Source organism: Labeo rohita, chromosome 24, assembly GCF_022985175.1.
Source record: "Labeo rohita strain BAU-BD-2019 chromosome 24, IGBB_LRoh.1.0, whole genome shotgun sequence".
Classification (NCBI taxonomy): Eukaryota; Metazoa; Chordata; class Actinopteri; order Cypriniformes; family Cyprinidae; genus Labeo; species Labeo rohita.
The window spans coordinates 5,074,255-5,089,401 of record NC_066892.1 but is presented as its reverse complement, the minus strand read 5'-3'; the positions used below and the strand labels follow the sequence as shown (position 1 = coordinate 5,089,401).

Below are 15,147 nucleotides of genomic sequence, written 5' to 3'. Positions count from 1 at the left end.
GCCAGTTATTAGCATGTTGTAAGCTTGATTAGCAAGTTACTAGCATGATTAGCATGTTACTAGAATGTTGTTAGCATGATTAGCCAGTTATTAGCATGTTGTTAGCTTGATTAGCAAGTTACTAGCATGATTAACATGTTACTAGAATGTTGTTAGCATGATTAGCAAGTTACTAGCATAATTAGCATGTTACAAGCATGTTGATAGCATGATTAGCCAGGTATTAGCATGTTGTTAGCATGATTAGCAAGTTATTAGCATGGTTTGCATGTATTAGCATTTTGTTAACATGATTAACAAATTACTAGAATGTTGCTAGCATGACTAACAAGTCCCTAGCATCTTGTTAATATAATAAGCAAGTTGGTAGCATGTTGCTAGCATGATTATCTTGTTGGTAACATGTTTCTAGCATGATTAGCATATTACTAGCATGTGGTTAGCATGATTAGCATGTGGTTAGCACAATTAGCATATTACTAGCAGTTTGTTTGCATGATTAACATGTTGCTTACCTGTTTCCAGCATTATTAGCATGTTACTAGCTTGTTGTTAGCATGATTAGCAAGTTACTAGCATGTTGCTAGTATAACTAACAAAGTTACTAACATGTTGTTAACATGATTAGTAATTTACTAGCATGTTGCTAGCATGTTTCTAACATGGTTAGCAAGTTAGTAGCATGTTACTAGCATGATTAGCAAGTTACTAGCATGTTGCTAGTATAACTAGCAAAGTTACTAACATGTTGTTAACATGATTAGTAATTTACTAGCATGTTGCTAGCATGTTTCTAACATGGTTAACAAGTTAGTAGCATGTTACTAGCATGATTATCAAGTTACTAGCAGTTGTTAGCATGATTAGCGAGTTACTATCATGTTGCTAGTGTGTTAGCATAGCCTAGGTTGGTTGTCTAGTCTTAGCTGGTTTAACCTTGGCTGCCCTTATCCAGCAAAGACCAGCCTGACGAGCAAAAACATGGCCAAAACTACATTAAACCACTTTAAAACCAGTCTGTGAGACCAGCTAAAGCTTAGGCTGGTTTTATCTGTTTTTTTTTTTAAGTAGGGAGTTGTTAAGCTTTGCTATAGCTATAAACAGCTTAGATGCACCATACTGTCTGTCTATTTGTGTAAAAGTTTTCACCCCCTCAATGAAAGTCTATGGGATTTTAGGTGGTTTTGATAGTCTGGTTTTCAAAAACCGTAAGCCGGATCAGTTAGAAAAGATATAGCACCCTGAAACAGACCAGTCTGAAGGTCTGGCGCGAGTTTGGTGGTCATAGCTTTAAAACTTGGTCCCAGAAGAAGAAGAAAAAGAAGTTTAAATCGCATTTAAGTCGAAGATGTTCTTAAAGGAACAGTTTACTCTAAATTCAAAATTATTCCAAATGCATACAAGCTTGTCTGTGAGGAGATGCTGACGCTGCTCTTTTTCACCCAACGAACGGTTATAGTGGCTGTCAAGCTTCAATAAGGGTGAAAAAGCACCATAAAAATCCCATAAAGAGCAAACCGTAGCACTCAAAACTCTGAAGAACGAAAGTCATGCCTGTTTGGACTGACACAAAGGTGAGTAAACGATGACAGAACGTTCGTTTCTTCCATGAACTATTTCTTTAAGATCACCTAGTCAGCAAATGAGTCGATTTGTCAAGCTCCAGCTAGAGGCCTGGGTATTTTCGGCTTACCTCCAGGGAAAGATCTTCAGCACAGCACAGCATGGAGGTCAAGCCATGGGGAAGGAGGCAGGGGAGTCTTAGCAGATGCTGGTTAAGGGCTGATGTTTTTCTTTTCTTCCTATCTTTATTCCAAAGGTTTTTGGCCCTCAGGCCCAGCCAGAGTCCTAGAGCTGCTGGAATAAAATGAGGAATTAGTAAGGTACAATGATTTGATTATCAAGGTTGATCTAGATTTTTTTCTTTGATATATTTCTGCTCTTTTTGGCCTCCAAACTCGAATTAGCATGCAGGCAGCGTGCTGCGCTTTCACCGTTTGCGCGGTGAAAGCTTCTATGAAAAGTTGTTTCTTTAATTTCATCTCCTGCTGTTGCAGAGTGTCATTTTTTAAATGTCCCACCATGAACGTTGCACTTTCAAGACGCTAAAAACAGGGAAAAATCAAGACCCGGGCATTCTGTTTCATTCAGAGAGATCCGTCAAGCTGTTTTTTAAAATGTACTTGCATCGGTCTGGTTTCAAATGGTGGAAAATGCAAATAAAAATAATTAATAGGCTTCAACCAATAAAAAACATCCAAAATGAAGTTCTGTCATCATTTACTCCACTTCGTGTCTTGATGTTTAACAGAATGTTATGGTATATTATTAAGTGCTTCAAAGCCATATGAAACCTTTGCCTTTTTAAGTTATTCATTGAAAATATTGATAGCTGTGGTACCTATTCACCTTCATTGTACAGTAAAGATCAACTTGGAAATTCTGCAGTGAATAACTCCTTTTGTGCTACATGGAAGCAAGCTATTGAAATGGTTTCAAAAGAATAAATTATGATGAAAGTTTGATTTTTAGGTGAACTATTTCAGTTAAATGGAAGAAAATGCCTGTTTTTTTTTTTTGTTCTTTTAAAAGGGTTTGCATTCAAATTAGTGTGGCACAAATTCATCCAGCTAGCATGGATTGATTGCAATAAAACAATTAAAATAATTAATATTAATGTATTTGGAAATGTATTCATGAGTTGGTTGACTCTAAATATAATATAAATATATTAATATAAACATTATATTCATATCAGTCTCAACGCAATATTGTTACAGTGTTTTATATTATTTTACACAATACAAATACTACAAACAAACTAATACAAACTAATACTTTTTAACTTTCATTTTACCATTTCAGGTCTTCGCAGCAAACTGTCAAATTACATTCATCTTTTTTTCTTTAATTCAATCAGTTATTAAGAGATGCTTTAGATTATCAAAATTTAATGAAACCATTAAAATTGAATTTGGTAAAAATGTATTTCATAGTGCCTAAAGTTTTAGTTTTTGTTAAACTTTTCATAAATTGCTGTTAAACTGTGTAAGCTTCATGATTTCAATTAATTGGATAATTTCAATTTCAATTTAATTTAACCATTAAAACAGAAAAACTAAAATGGAAAAAACAGAACTTTGAAAAAAAATGGATAAAAAAAAACATTTTCAGTGTTTGAAGCAGTTTAAAACAGCTGCTCTATGAGACATTTTGGCCTCTTCATTTTTATTAAATGGACATGCTTTTTATTAATATTTACATTTAATTTAACCATTATAACTGAGCCTGGAAAAATTTAAATGGAAAAAATGGACCCAGAAAAATTTAAATGGGAAAAACTGAACTTTGGAAAAAATTAAATGGAATTTGGGAAAAATTTTAATGGTAAAAAAAAACATTTCCAGTGATTTCAATTACCTAATTGGACATGCTTTTTATTAATATTTACATTTAATTTAACCATTAAAACAGAGTCTCGAAAAATAAAATTTAAATATTTACGAGACATAATGATTTCAGTTAATTGGAAATGCTTTTTTATAAATATTTACATTTAATTCAACCTTTAAAACAGATTCTAGAAAAATGAAATGTAAATATCTACAAGACAATTTGGCCTCTGTATGTGAAAACTATAAATCTATGATTTCAATTAATTGGAAATGCTTTTTATTAATATTTACATTTAATTTAACCATTAAAACAGAGTCTAGAAGAATTTAAATGGAAAAAAATGGAATCCAGAAAATTTTAAATGGAAAAAACGGAACTGCAGAAAAAATCAAATGGAATTTGGGAAAAAAATAAAATGGATAAAAAGACATTTTCAGTGTTTGAATCAGTTTAAAACAGCTGCTCTACAAGACATTTTGGCCTCTGTATGTGAAAACTAACAAATCCATGATTTTAATTACCTACTTGGACATGCGTTTTATTAATGTTTACATTTATTTTAACCATCAAAACAGAGTCTAGAAAAATTAAAATGGAAAAAATGGAATCCAAAAAAAAATTTAAAGGAAAAAACGGAACTTTGGAAACAAATAAAATGGATAAATAAAACATTTCCAGTGTTTGACGCAGTTTAAAACAGCTGCTCTACAAGATATTTTGGCCTCTGAATGTGAAAACTAACAAATCCATAATTTCATTTAATTTGACATGCTTTTTATTAATATTTATATTTAATTTAACCATTAAATCAGAGTCTAGAAAAATTAAAATGGAAAAAATGAAATCCAGAAAAAATTAAACAGAACTGTGGAAAAAAATCAAATGGATATAATATTTTCCGTGGTTGAAGCAGTTTAAAACAGCTGCTCTACAAGACATTTCGACCTCGGGATGTGAAAACTAACAAATCCATGATTTTAATTACTTACTTGGACATGCGAGTCCAGAAAAATGGAATTGGAAAAATGGAATCCAGAAAATTTAAAATGGAAAATAAGAACTTTGGAACAAATAAAATGGAATTAAGGAAAAAATAAAATGGATAAAAAAACATTTCCAGTGTTTGAAGCAGTGTAAAACAGCTGCTCTACGAGACATTTTGGCCTCTGCATGTGAAATCGAACAAATCCGAAAATACTTGGTTAGGCATGCATTGCTGCTTTCTAGAGAATGCATAAATCCCCCAGTTGTAATGGTTTTATCTTTTCTTCAGGACTTTGAAAAGAAATATTGAATCTTGGTAATTGCATTTAGTGGCCAACATTGAGAGCAATACAATCTAAAGCAATTTACATCTCTTCTATTGTAAGCCTCATCTCTTTCTTCCTCATTCCCTGCACGAAAGATTCTGAAGACACAAAGCACACAGTCAATATGGTCAAATTAAAACGCCGGGTTTCCAACAATACGACCAGCCTTTAGATTCATAATGTTAGCGCACGACTGCTTCCAAAATATTCAGCTCGGAAACAGTTTGCTAGGTTAAGAGCATTATCTGCAGGAATAGCAGAAGCATTAAACTATTACATTTGAAAGCATTCAGTTTAGTAGCTGCGGATAAGCTCAAAAAAAAGCATCAAGACGTATGTTTTGTAAATTGCATATTGCATTAACTCAGTTTTGGAGTTTGCAGAGGTTTATTTGAACAGAACATAATGCAGTGTGATCTCCCATCCTGAGGCTAATTCATCCATGGCCGTTCTGTGCACGTTACTACATGCTGAGCTCTACTTCACACAATGAATTTCACAACCCATCTGAAACGTCTAAAATAAAACCATTATTTGTCATCGTTAAATCTGCATTATGCACGGCTGACTCATACAATTTTGCTTCATATATGTGTGTGTGTCATTACAATGACTGGGACATGTTTATGAACTCTAAATGTGGGCAAGAGAATATCTCGACATGTCTTCACCCATTAGCGAACTATCCTGGCCGACTAACCTTCTGCGTTTTTCCCCGGCTGACATCTTTAACCTTTTCTTTGATAAAACGCCGCAATTGTAACTATAACTTGGCTATTGCTGTAAAACGGTTTATTGTGGTCTGCACCGGCCACAGTGGACTGGGAACTCATGTGCTTATCACCATCATAATAGCTAGACCGTCTGGGCCGCCACAAAAGCTATTCATTTCCGCGAGACCTTGGTGCAACAGCAGCTCAAAGTGTTTCAATTTTGTACCGAGCAACTAAGATCCAGACTAAATTACAGAGAAACACACTGGCAATAACCGTCGAACTGTATTCAGCGCTCAACAGTGCGAGTGTTTCACTCACATTTGCGACTATAAATAGATTTGCACTGTAAAACGTATGTGCGTGAAAGCCCGAGCGAGTCCTTAAAGAGATAGTTCACCCAAAAATGAATTTCTTTCTGCTTTTGAACACAAAAGAAGACATTCTGAAGAATGATGGTAACTGAACAGTTGACGGTACCCATTGACTTCCATAGTATTTTTTTTTTTGAATACCAACATTCTCAAAAATATCTTCTTCTATGTTACACAAACGAAAAAAAAAACCCCTCAGATTTGGGGGTGAGTAAATGAAGATAAATGAAGGGTGAAGTAAATGAAGCCCTTTAAAGTGATATAGTCCACCCAAAAATTAAAATTCTGTTATTATTTACTTACCCACATGTTGCCCTGTATGAGTTTCTTTATGCTGTTGAAAACAAAAAAAAGATGTTTTGGAGAATGTTGGTAACCAAACAGTTGCTGGTAGCCATTAACTTCCATAAAAAAATTTTCTATACTATAGAAGTCAATGGGTACCGTCAACTGTTTGGTTACCAATATTATTCAAAATACCTTCTTTTGTGTTCAGCAGAAGAAGAAATTCATACATGGTTGGAATAAACTGAGAATGAGTAAATGATTACAAAATTTTCATTTTTGGATGAACTATCCCTTTAAAAGGATAAAGTTCACCCAAAAATGTAAATTTTGTCATCATTTACTCATTCTTATGTTGTTTTAAACCTGTATGAGTTTCTTTCTGCTTTTGAACACAAAAAAAAGATATTCTGAAGAATGTTGGTAATTAAACAGTTGACGGTACCCATTGACTTTCATTGTATTTTTTTCATACTATGGAAGTCAATGGGTACCGTCAACTGTTTGGTTACCAACATTCTCAAAAATATCTTTTTTATGTTACACAAACGAAAAAATACTCAAACAGTTTTGGGAGTGAGTAAATGAAGTTAAATTTTAAATTTTTTGGGTGAACTATCCCTTTAAAGGGATACACCGTTCACCCAAAAATGAAAATTTTGTCATCATTTACTCATCCACATGTTGTTCCAAACCTTTATGAGTTTCTTTCTGCCGTAGAACACAAAAGAAGATATTTTGAAGAATGTTTGTAACTGAACAGTTGACGGTACCCATTGACTTCCATAGTATTTTTTACATACGATGGAAGTCAATGGGTACCGTCAACTGTTTGGTTACCAACATTCTTAAAAATATCTTCTTATGTTACACAAACGGAAAAAAAACTCAAACCGGTTTGGGGGTGAGTGAATGAAGATATAATTAATATTTTTGGGTGAACTATGCCTTTATATACCCATTGACTTCCATAGTATTTTTTCCATACAATGTAAGTCAATGGGTACCGTCAACTGTTTGGTCACCAACATTCTTAAAAATATTTTCTTTTGTGTTTGGAAGAAGAAAGAAATTCAAACAGGTTTGGAACAAATTAAGAATGAGTTAATGATTACAAAATTTTCATTTTTGGGTGAACTATATCCCTTTAAAGGGATAGGTTACCCAAAATGTAAATTACATAATCATGTACTCACCCCCAAAACCTGTTTGAGATTTTTTCATTTGTGTAACATAAAAGAAGATATTTTACAGAATGTTGATAACCAAACAGTTGTTGGTCCCCATTGACTTCAGTAGTATGGAAAATATATTATGGAAGTCAATGGGTACCGCCAACTGTTTGCTTACCAACATTCTCCAAAATATTTTCTTTTGTGTTCAACATCAAAAAGAAACTTATACAGGTTTGGAACAACTTCAGAGCAAGGAAAAGAAGACAGAATTTTCATTTTGGGGGGAACTATCCCCTTAAGGCTTATTCACACCTATATAAAATGCCAACTATCATAATAATTTAGCGCTCTAATTCTATGAGATTAGGGAAGTCAATGACACAGAGAAACAATATTGTTTCAGAATGATTTTATCCAGCTGACAAACAATAAAAACGCTGACAGCCAATCAGATTCCACCTGACTTTGAAGAGCTCATGCATTTAAAGCATCAGACAACAAAACTGCAGTTTTGATATATACTGTGCATTGGTGCTCCACTACTATAATTATCTTTACAGTTAACGTTCTTGGTCTGAATGGTTCTTTCAGTTTAACAATATGTTTTATGAAATTTAAAGTCATAAAAAGTTCAATTATCATTTCAGGAAAATTTTAGGGATGGAAAAACTGAAATCGCAATACAGCCTAATGTAATTACTAATTATTAAACAACAAAAATCTATGATTTAATTAAATACATTTGAGCACTGCAGGTTTCAAAGTAAAAACAATGCACTGTTGTTTTATAAGCTTGGTTTCAGAGCAGTTAACAACCAATGAATACCGCACATTTATGACCAACATATTACTTACAATCTATGATTATTGATAAATTTTGATAATGTTTGCTTCATGGTGTTTATATGGTTGTAAGAGTGCATTTTTGTTCCTCCATCATGTTTTTGAATAACCAGCTGTAATAACAAGCAAAGCACAGACTTTTCAAAATAAGAGTCCTGTGTATTTTATTGCAGTATAGTTCATACAATATTAATATTTATTATACATAATTATTAAACACAGCTGGAAGCAGAAATATTTAAAAACCAGTTGTACTTTTTGTATTCTAATAAATAATTTTGCATGGAAATGTCTCTTTGCATTCCTTTATTTAAAGAAAAACATTATTTGATTAATTCATTGCCGTTTTTAATGCACTACTTTTTTGTCAACTTAACACATGCTCCTTGGAAAAGTTGTAAACATTGAGCGCTGGTATTTAATAAATGCAACTTCACATAAAAACATGCTGCATGTGATATAAACCTTGCAGGCACAAGGTGCTGCTGAAATTAACCATATGCAGTTAATGTTTCCTTTAGGAATGAATGTAATCTTCCCACGAACACCCGCATACACTCCGAAACACGAAGTCAAGCGGTTGGCTCGCCACGCTGCTGTCTGTGACGCTAATGCCCTATCAAGGTCGATGTTTTCACCGGGTTTCTCTCAAGCAGGTGAGCGAACACGCTCCCATGAGATGTAAGCCAGAAAACCACATTTTATCTGTGTATTTCACAGCCAAGACACGGAGAGAGCAAACACACTCACACCGCTCTGGGCACTGGGCATTTCCACTGCGTGGAAACGAGGCAAAACCACACTGCTGTGTCACGCTACAAAGTGATTTTCAACCGTAATGTTTGTTGAAATGCCATGGTCGTTTTCTATTCGATATTATGCATAAAATGAGCTTATATTGGCTAAATCATATTGCTAGATTGCTTTATTTCAGCAAGCAACTAATACAGTAAATTATCTGAAGCTTATATGTACTATTAGAAGAGTCTGTTTGAAGTTGCACCGTCTCACAGCAACACAAGCAATGCATTGTTTTATTCTCTGCAGAAGCAAAAACAAAACTTCTAAACAAAAGCATCCTCACAAAAGCATTCAATCATAGAAATGCTGCCATGTTTTTTGGACGTGATCCATGTTATTCTTTGAACTATTATGTTAATACATGGTGCATTCATATGGTAATCAGTCTGTTGCACGGTATATATTATTACTAGGAAAATATCACAATTTGTTCTAGACAGAAATGAGATTAACTAGAGAGCAATCAGAGACTTTTATGAGCAAATTTCATGCATTTTCATGTTTGCCCAGTAATGTCTCAAACTGTGCTCAGATTAAGTTAAAAAATCTCTTCTTGAGTCAAAGATCTCAATCCTATATTTTTTATATGTCAAACAGATACTTTTATGAGCAAATTTTGTGCATTTTTACGCATTTCCATTTTTTTCTTGAGCAAAAGACCCCAACAACATCTCAGATTGTGCTCAGAATGTTTTACATTTTCTTTAATTTAAAGATTTTTTTTTAAAGAAGTCTTTTCTGCTCCCCAAGCCTGCATTTATTTGATCCAAAGTACAGAAAAACAGTAACATTTTGAAATATTTTTACTATCTAAAATAACTGATTTCTATTTAAATATATTTTAAAATGTAATTTATTCCTGTGATTTAAAAGCTGAATTTTCTGCATCATTACTCCAGTCAAATGATCCTTCAGAAATCATTCTAATATTCTGATTTGCTCCTCAAAAAAAAAAAAAAAACATTTATTATTATTGTTATTAATATGTTGAAAAAAGGTGAGTAGAATTTCTTCAGGTTTCTTTGTTGAACAGAAAGTTCAGAAAAACAAAATTTATCTGAATTAGAAATCATTTGTAACATTATAAATGTTTTTATCACTTTTGATCAATTTAAAGCATCCTTGCGAAATAAAAGTATTAATTTCTATAACAAAAAAAAAAATACTGACTCCAAGTTTTTGAATGGAATAGTGTATAATGTTACAAAATCTTTTTATTTCAGACAAATGCTGATCTTTGGATCTTTCTATTCATCAAAGAATCCTGAAAAAAATTGATAACATTAATAATAAATGTTGCTTGAACAAATCAAGCAAATCAGCATACTAGAATGATTTCTGAAGAATCACGTGACAATGAAGAGTAATGATGCTGAAAAATCAGCATTTTAAAATATATTCAAATAGAAAACAGTTATTTTACATAGTAAAAATATTTCAAAATTTTACTGTTTTTTGCTGTACTTTGGATCAAATAAATGCAGGCTTGGTGAGCAGAAGAGACATCTTTAAAAAAACATTAAAAATCTTACTGTTCAAAAACTTTTGACTGGTAGTGTACCTGCAATTACAATTAAGTTAAATGAATAAATAATAAATAGGTTTTAAAAAAATAGAATAATACAATATATTACAAATATTTTAAAATATTTTTTACGATGTATAATAATACTTATAATATTTTCTAATGTAATAAACTTGTCCCATTTGTGTCTTTCGTAAGCAATTTTTAGAGAAACATCTGAGACTGAACACAATGTAACATGATTCCACCACTGTAAGATTTGCAAAATACATAAACATGTTTGAGGATCTCATCTTCAACTTCAAAGCTTGAAGTAACGACCAAATAGAAATGTCACGCTGACTCAGATCTGTTAGGCCTGATCAAGTGTTTCTCAGCTTTCGCGACACCGTTGCTCTGTTGAACAGGCTTAGGGCGAGCAATGCAAAGGTCACCGCAGAGAGCCTGGACGCGATGTAGCGCTTGATTAAAGTTTCATCCCAGCTTCATCCTTTCACATTATCCTCCTCTGACATTTCATTGCCAAAAGCAACCTTGTCCTGCCCGCTGGGCGGGTGTCTGTTCGCCCCTCATTAGTTAATACACCGGCGAGACCCGCTGGCCTACATCACCTCACCAAAACACATCGACGCAGAGGCAACAATGCGAATAAGGCTCGGTAAATTAGCAAATGGCAGATTTATACACTCAAGCCCTGACCTCTCTCTCCGTGACGGATGACTTTTGGCGAGGCAGTGCTTGAAAGTACCGAGGAGGTGCCAGAAGAAACCTAATGGACACATGAGACTCATTACACCAACAAAGATGGGTAATTACTGCCGCTGTCAGACCGAGCCATATCGTTTATTCAAGACCAAGACAAAGTTTGGTTTGTTTATGAGTTAGCAGTCTCTCTCCTCAATTGTCAGCGAGACCAGCCCATTAAAAACAGAATAAATTAGCTGTGTTGACATGAGACTAACCGGCACACATTAGTAAACATGATGAGCGCCACTGAGGCGGATAACTCGCGTTTCTGATGACAATCAAGATGAATATTTATATGCATGGACCTAATTTTGCTGCAGATGCAACAACTGACAAAGAATCGAGAATGTGAAGACTTATCCACCTTATTCTTCAATGCGAAAGTAAGCCTGTGGGCGAGACTTCCGGTTCATTAGCCACTACAGGGAAATAACCAGAAGAATAACAACATGCAGTAAACGGTAAAAATGTGCACTACAAACCAGTGTGTTCATAATTACGATAACACGTTAAAATAATATGGTAAGACACACCAGTTTGCAATATCAAGCTATTTTAGCTGTTTTGTACAGCTGATACAAAACAGCTTTGATTTTATTTTAATGTTTAATAATACTGTTATGTGCTTTTGTCTGACTGTCCTTATGAGTGAGTCATTTATCATTCATTCAAGCGATTCGTTCAAAACACTGATTCATTCAGACACAAAACATGTCTTTACAAGCGAATCAATGAACCGAATTTATTCAACCGATGACAGTTCATACAGGAACGAAACAACTGAGTCAAACAGGTCTATGATTGAGTCAATGATTCATTCACTTAACCAATGATTCATTTACTTAACCAGTCTTATTTTAGTATTACTTATACTATTATAGTTTTTGTTCTGAATATGCAGTTTTCATTTTGATTTTAGTTTAATGTTTAATAATACTGTTATGTGCTTTTGTCTGACTGTCCTTATGAGTGAGTCATTTGAATCATTCATTCAAGTGATTCGTTCAAAACACTGATTCATTCAGCAACAAAACGCGTCTTTACGAGCGAGTCAATAAACCAAACTCATTCAACCGATGACGATTCATACAGAAACGAAACAATTGAGTCAAACAAGTCTATGATTGAGTCGATGATTCATTCACTTAACCAATGATTATTTACTTAACCAGTCTTATTTAAGTATTACTTATACTATTATAGTTTTTGTTCTGAATATGCAGTTTTCATTTTGATTTTAGTTCAATGTTTAATAATACTGTTATGTGCTTTTGTCTGACTGTCCTTATGAGTGAGTCATTTGAATCATTCATTCAAGTGATTCGTTCAAAACACTGATTCATTCAGCAACAAAACGCGTCTTTACGAGCGAGTCAATGAACCAGATTCATTCAACCGATGATGATTCATACAGGAACGAAACAAGTGAGTCAAACAAGCCTGTATGAGTGAGTCAATGATTCATTTATTTAACCAGTGTTATTTAGTTTTATTTATACTATCATAGTTTTAATTTTGAATATGCAATTTTCATTTTGATTTTAGTTTAATGTTTAGTAATGTTGTCACGTGTTTAGTAATGTTATCACACAGAAAAATGGATAGATAATTTATATTTTTATTTTTTTGTTTGTTTTTGTTTTTGCTTCAGGTTTTGTAAATCACTGATTAAACCATAAACTGTAAATATACTGCAAATGCAGTTACATATGAATATACTATAAGCTACAAATGGCAGTCATTGTGAATGTGACAGGTTCAGTGTAACTATAGAAATTCAGAAACATAGACAGAAAAAAGTAGTTCACATCTCAGGTCCACTGCACAGAGGCTAAATAAACTCAATGACGCTTGTTGCTAAAAACTGCCATGCTGCCCTTGAATGCTGTACTTAACCCTCAGCTGCTCAGAGACGCTAGAACTTAGCATCCAGTGCAAGTGTGAATGAGAAAGCAAAGTGAGTTTATTATTCATGAGCCATTACTTTATATTCTCACCACCTGGCCGCTCAATGCCAATGCACTGAAACCCCACACGGACAGCACTGAGCTTAATGACGACGGAAACAGCGAACGGCACCTCATTCCCAAACCAATCACGTCTCTAAAGGTGCTGCATCATTTTGAGGCATTCCAGAGGGCGGTACTGTGCTTGTGGAAACACCCATTTTCAAGCCAATAAAATTTAAGGGTCAGGAATCAACTAAACAACCACACAGCGTGACAAAATGGGGTCTGTTCTAGAAACCAAGCAGTCGAACCTGCAAAACATGAAGTATAAGCCAAGAAACAAGGATCATCTGGCAACAAAAGGCTGAGCTTATTATTGTGCGCTTGACAAGAATGAATGAGCACGACTGCTTGAAGCTATTGTTCACTTTCGACTTTGACCATCCTTGCATGCATGCAAACACACTACACTTTCTGAAACAACCATATGGTTCATGACAACCTGCATCTAAATAAAGAAACACACATGCTTACACACTTCATGACTCAATGACAGTGCAGACAAGTTTTTTAATATAAATGTTTTTTAAAAAGTATATGAAAATTGTCATTTTAAAAGAAAATATTTTAATAATATATATTTATAATGTATTATAGATGTTATTATATTACATATGCATATTCAATTTAAGGTCTTAACACTTTGCAATAAGGTTTATTTTGTTAGTTAATGTGAACTAGCAATGAGCAATACTTCTAAAGCATTTATTAGTATTAGTTTGTTCATTTCAAAATGTACAAATGCATTATTAAAACCAAGGTTGTACCTGTTAATATTCATTTTAAAAAATTACTGATTGTTGTTAGTTTACTAACAGTTATCTTATTTTAATGCACATTATTCACATGTTCATAAACTAGCCAGAAAATTGTTTAATATTCAGAATATATGAATGTAATGAAATGATTATCAATATTTTGCATTAGTATTTGTATTAATATTAATTATTAATATTGGTAAAAAAAATGCATTTTACATGCAATCTGGAAAATTTACTATCATGCAAAAAAAAAAGAATATTTTTTTTTTTTTCATATGTGCATCACTTAAACAGGCATTTTCTAAAAATATGCACAATTTGTCTGATTAATGGGTTGAAAAGATTAATATTAATATTAATTAATATTGGTAAAAAAAAATGCACTTTACATGCAATCTGAACAAATGTGTGTGTATATATATATATATATATTATTATTATTTATTTTATTTTTTTTATTATTTTTTTTTTCCCATATGTGCATCACTTAAAGATGCATTTTCTAAAAATATGCACAATTTTCTATTTATGGGTTAATAAAGATTTATATTAATACAGTATTGCTTAATATTGGTAAAAAAAATGCATTTTACATGCAATCTGGAAAATTTACTGTCATGCAAAAAAAAGAATATATATATATATATATATATATATATATTTCATATGTGCATCACTTAAAAAGGCATTTTCTAAAAATATGCACAATTTGTCTGATTAATGGGTTGATAAAGACACTTTTTGCTCCTGTCTACTTATATGTGCTTTATGAACATGAACGTCCAAACCATTCACATTAATAGTGAAATGATCCAGTTTTTGCTGATATAACAGCTTCCACTCTTCTGAGAAGGCTTTTTATTAGATGCACAGTTGCTGTTCCAAGTCACTGCAGAAATGTTGAGCTATCAGTAACCCGTGTTATTACGGATGCACTTTTAACCATGTTGCATATATTCACAATAATGTACTTGCAAGACATTTTTGACTGACATACCAATTGTTATATTCCGTGCATTGAAATTTTTAATGGCAGTGTTGCTTTAGAGTACACACACTATTTATAATTTAGCCCCGGAGAGCGTCAGCATCAAAGCACACCATTATCATCATATCGCTCTTATACGCACCCCATCATTTTCATTGTTTTAAGCTTGTTTCATAGAAGCCGCTGCTGTTACAAAAGCCTCACCATCTGTCCCATCACA

At 33.1% G+C, this 15,147-nt stretch overlaps 1 protein-coding gene across 3 annotated transcripts in view; it reads right to left on the bottom strand.

The window, feature by feature from the left end:
- Nucleotides 1–15,147, bottom strand: part of sntg1 (syntrophin, gamma 1) — a 63,405-nt gene that overhangs the window by 44,050 nt on the left and 4,208 nt on the right. For 2 of the 3 annotated variants that reach the window (XM_051098736.1, XM_051098738.1), the window contains exon 2: nucleotides 1,694–1,857. The gene's annotated coding sequence lies outside the window, so the exon portion shown is untranslated. The remainder of the gene's footprint in view (nucleotides 1–1,693; nucleotides 1,858–15,147) is intronic. The other variant, XM_051098737.1, reaches the window with a different exon arrangement.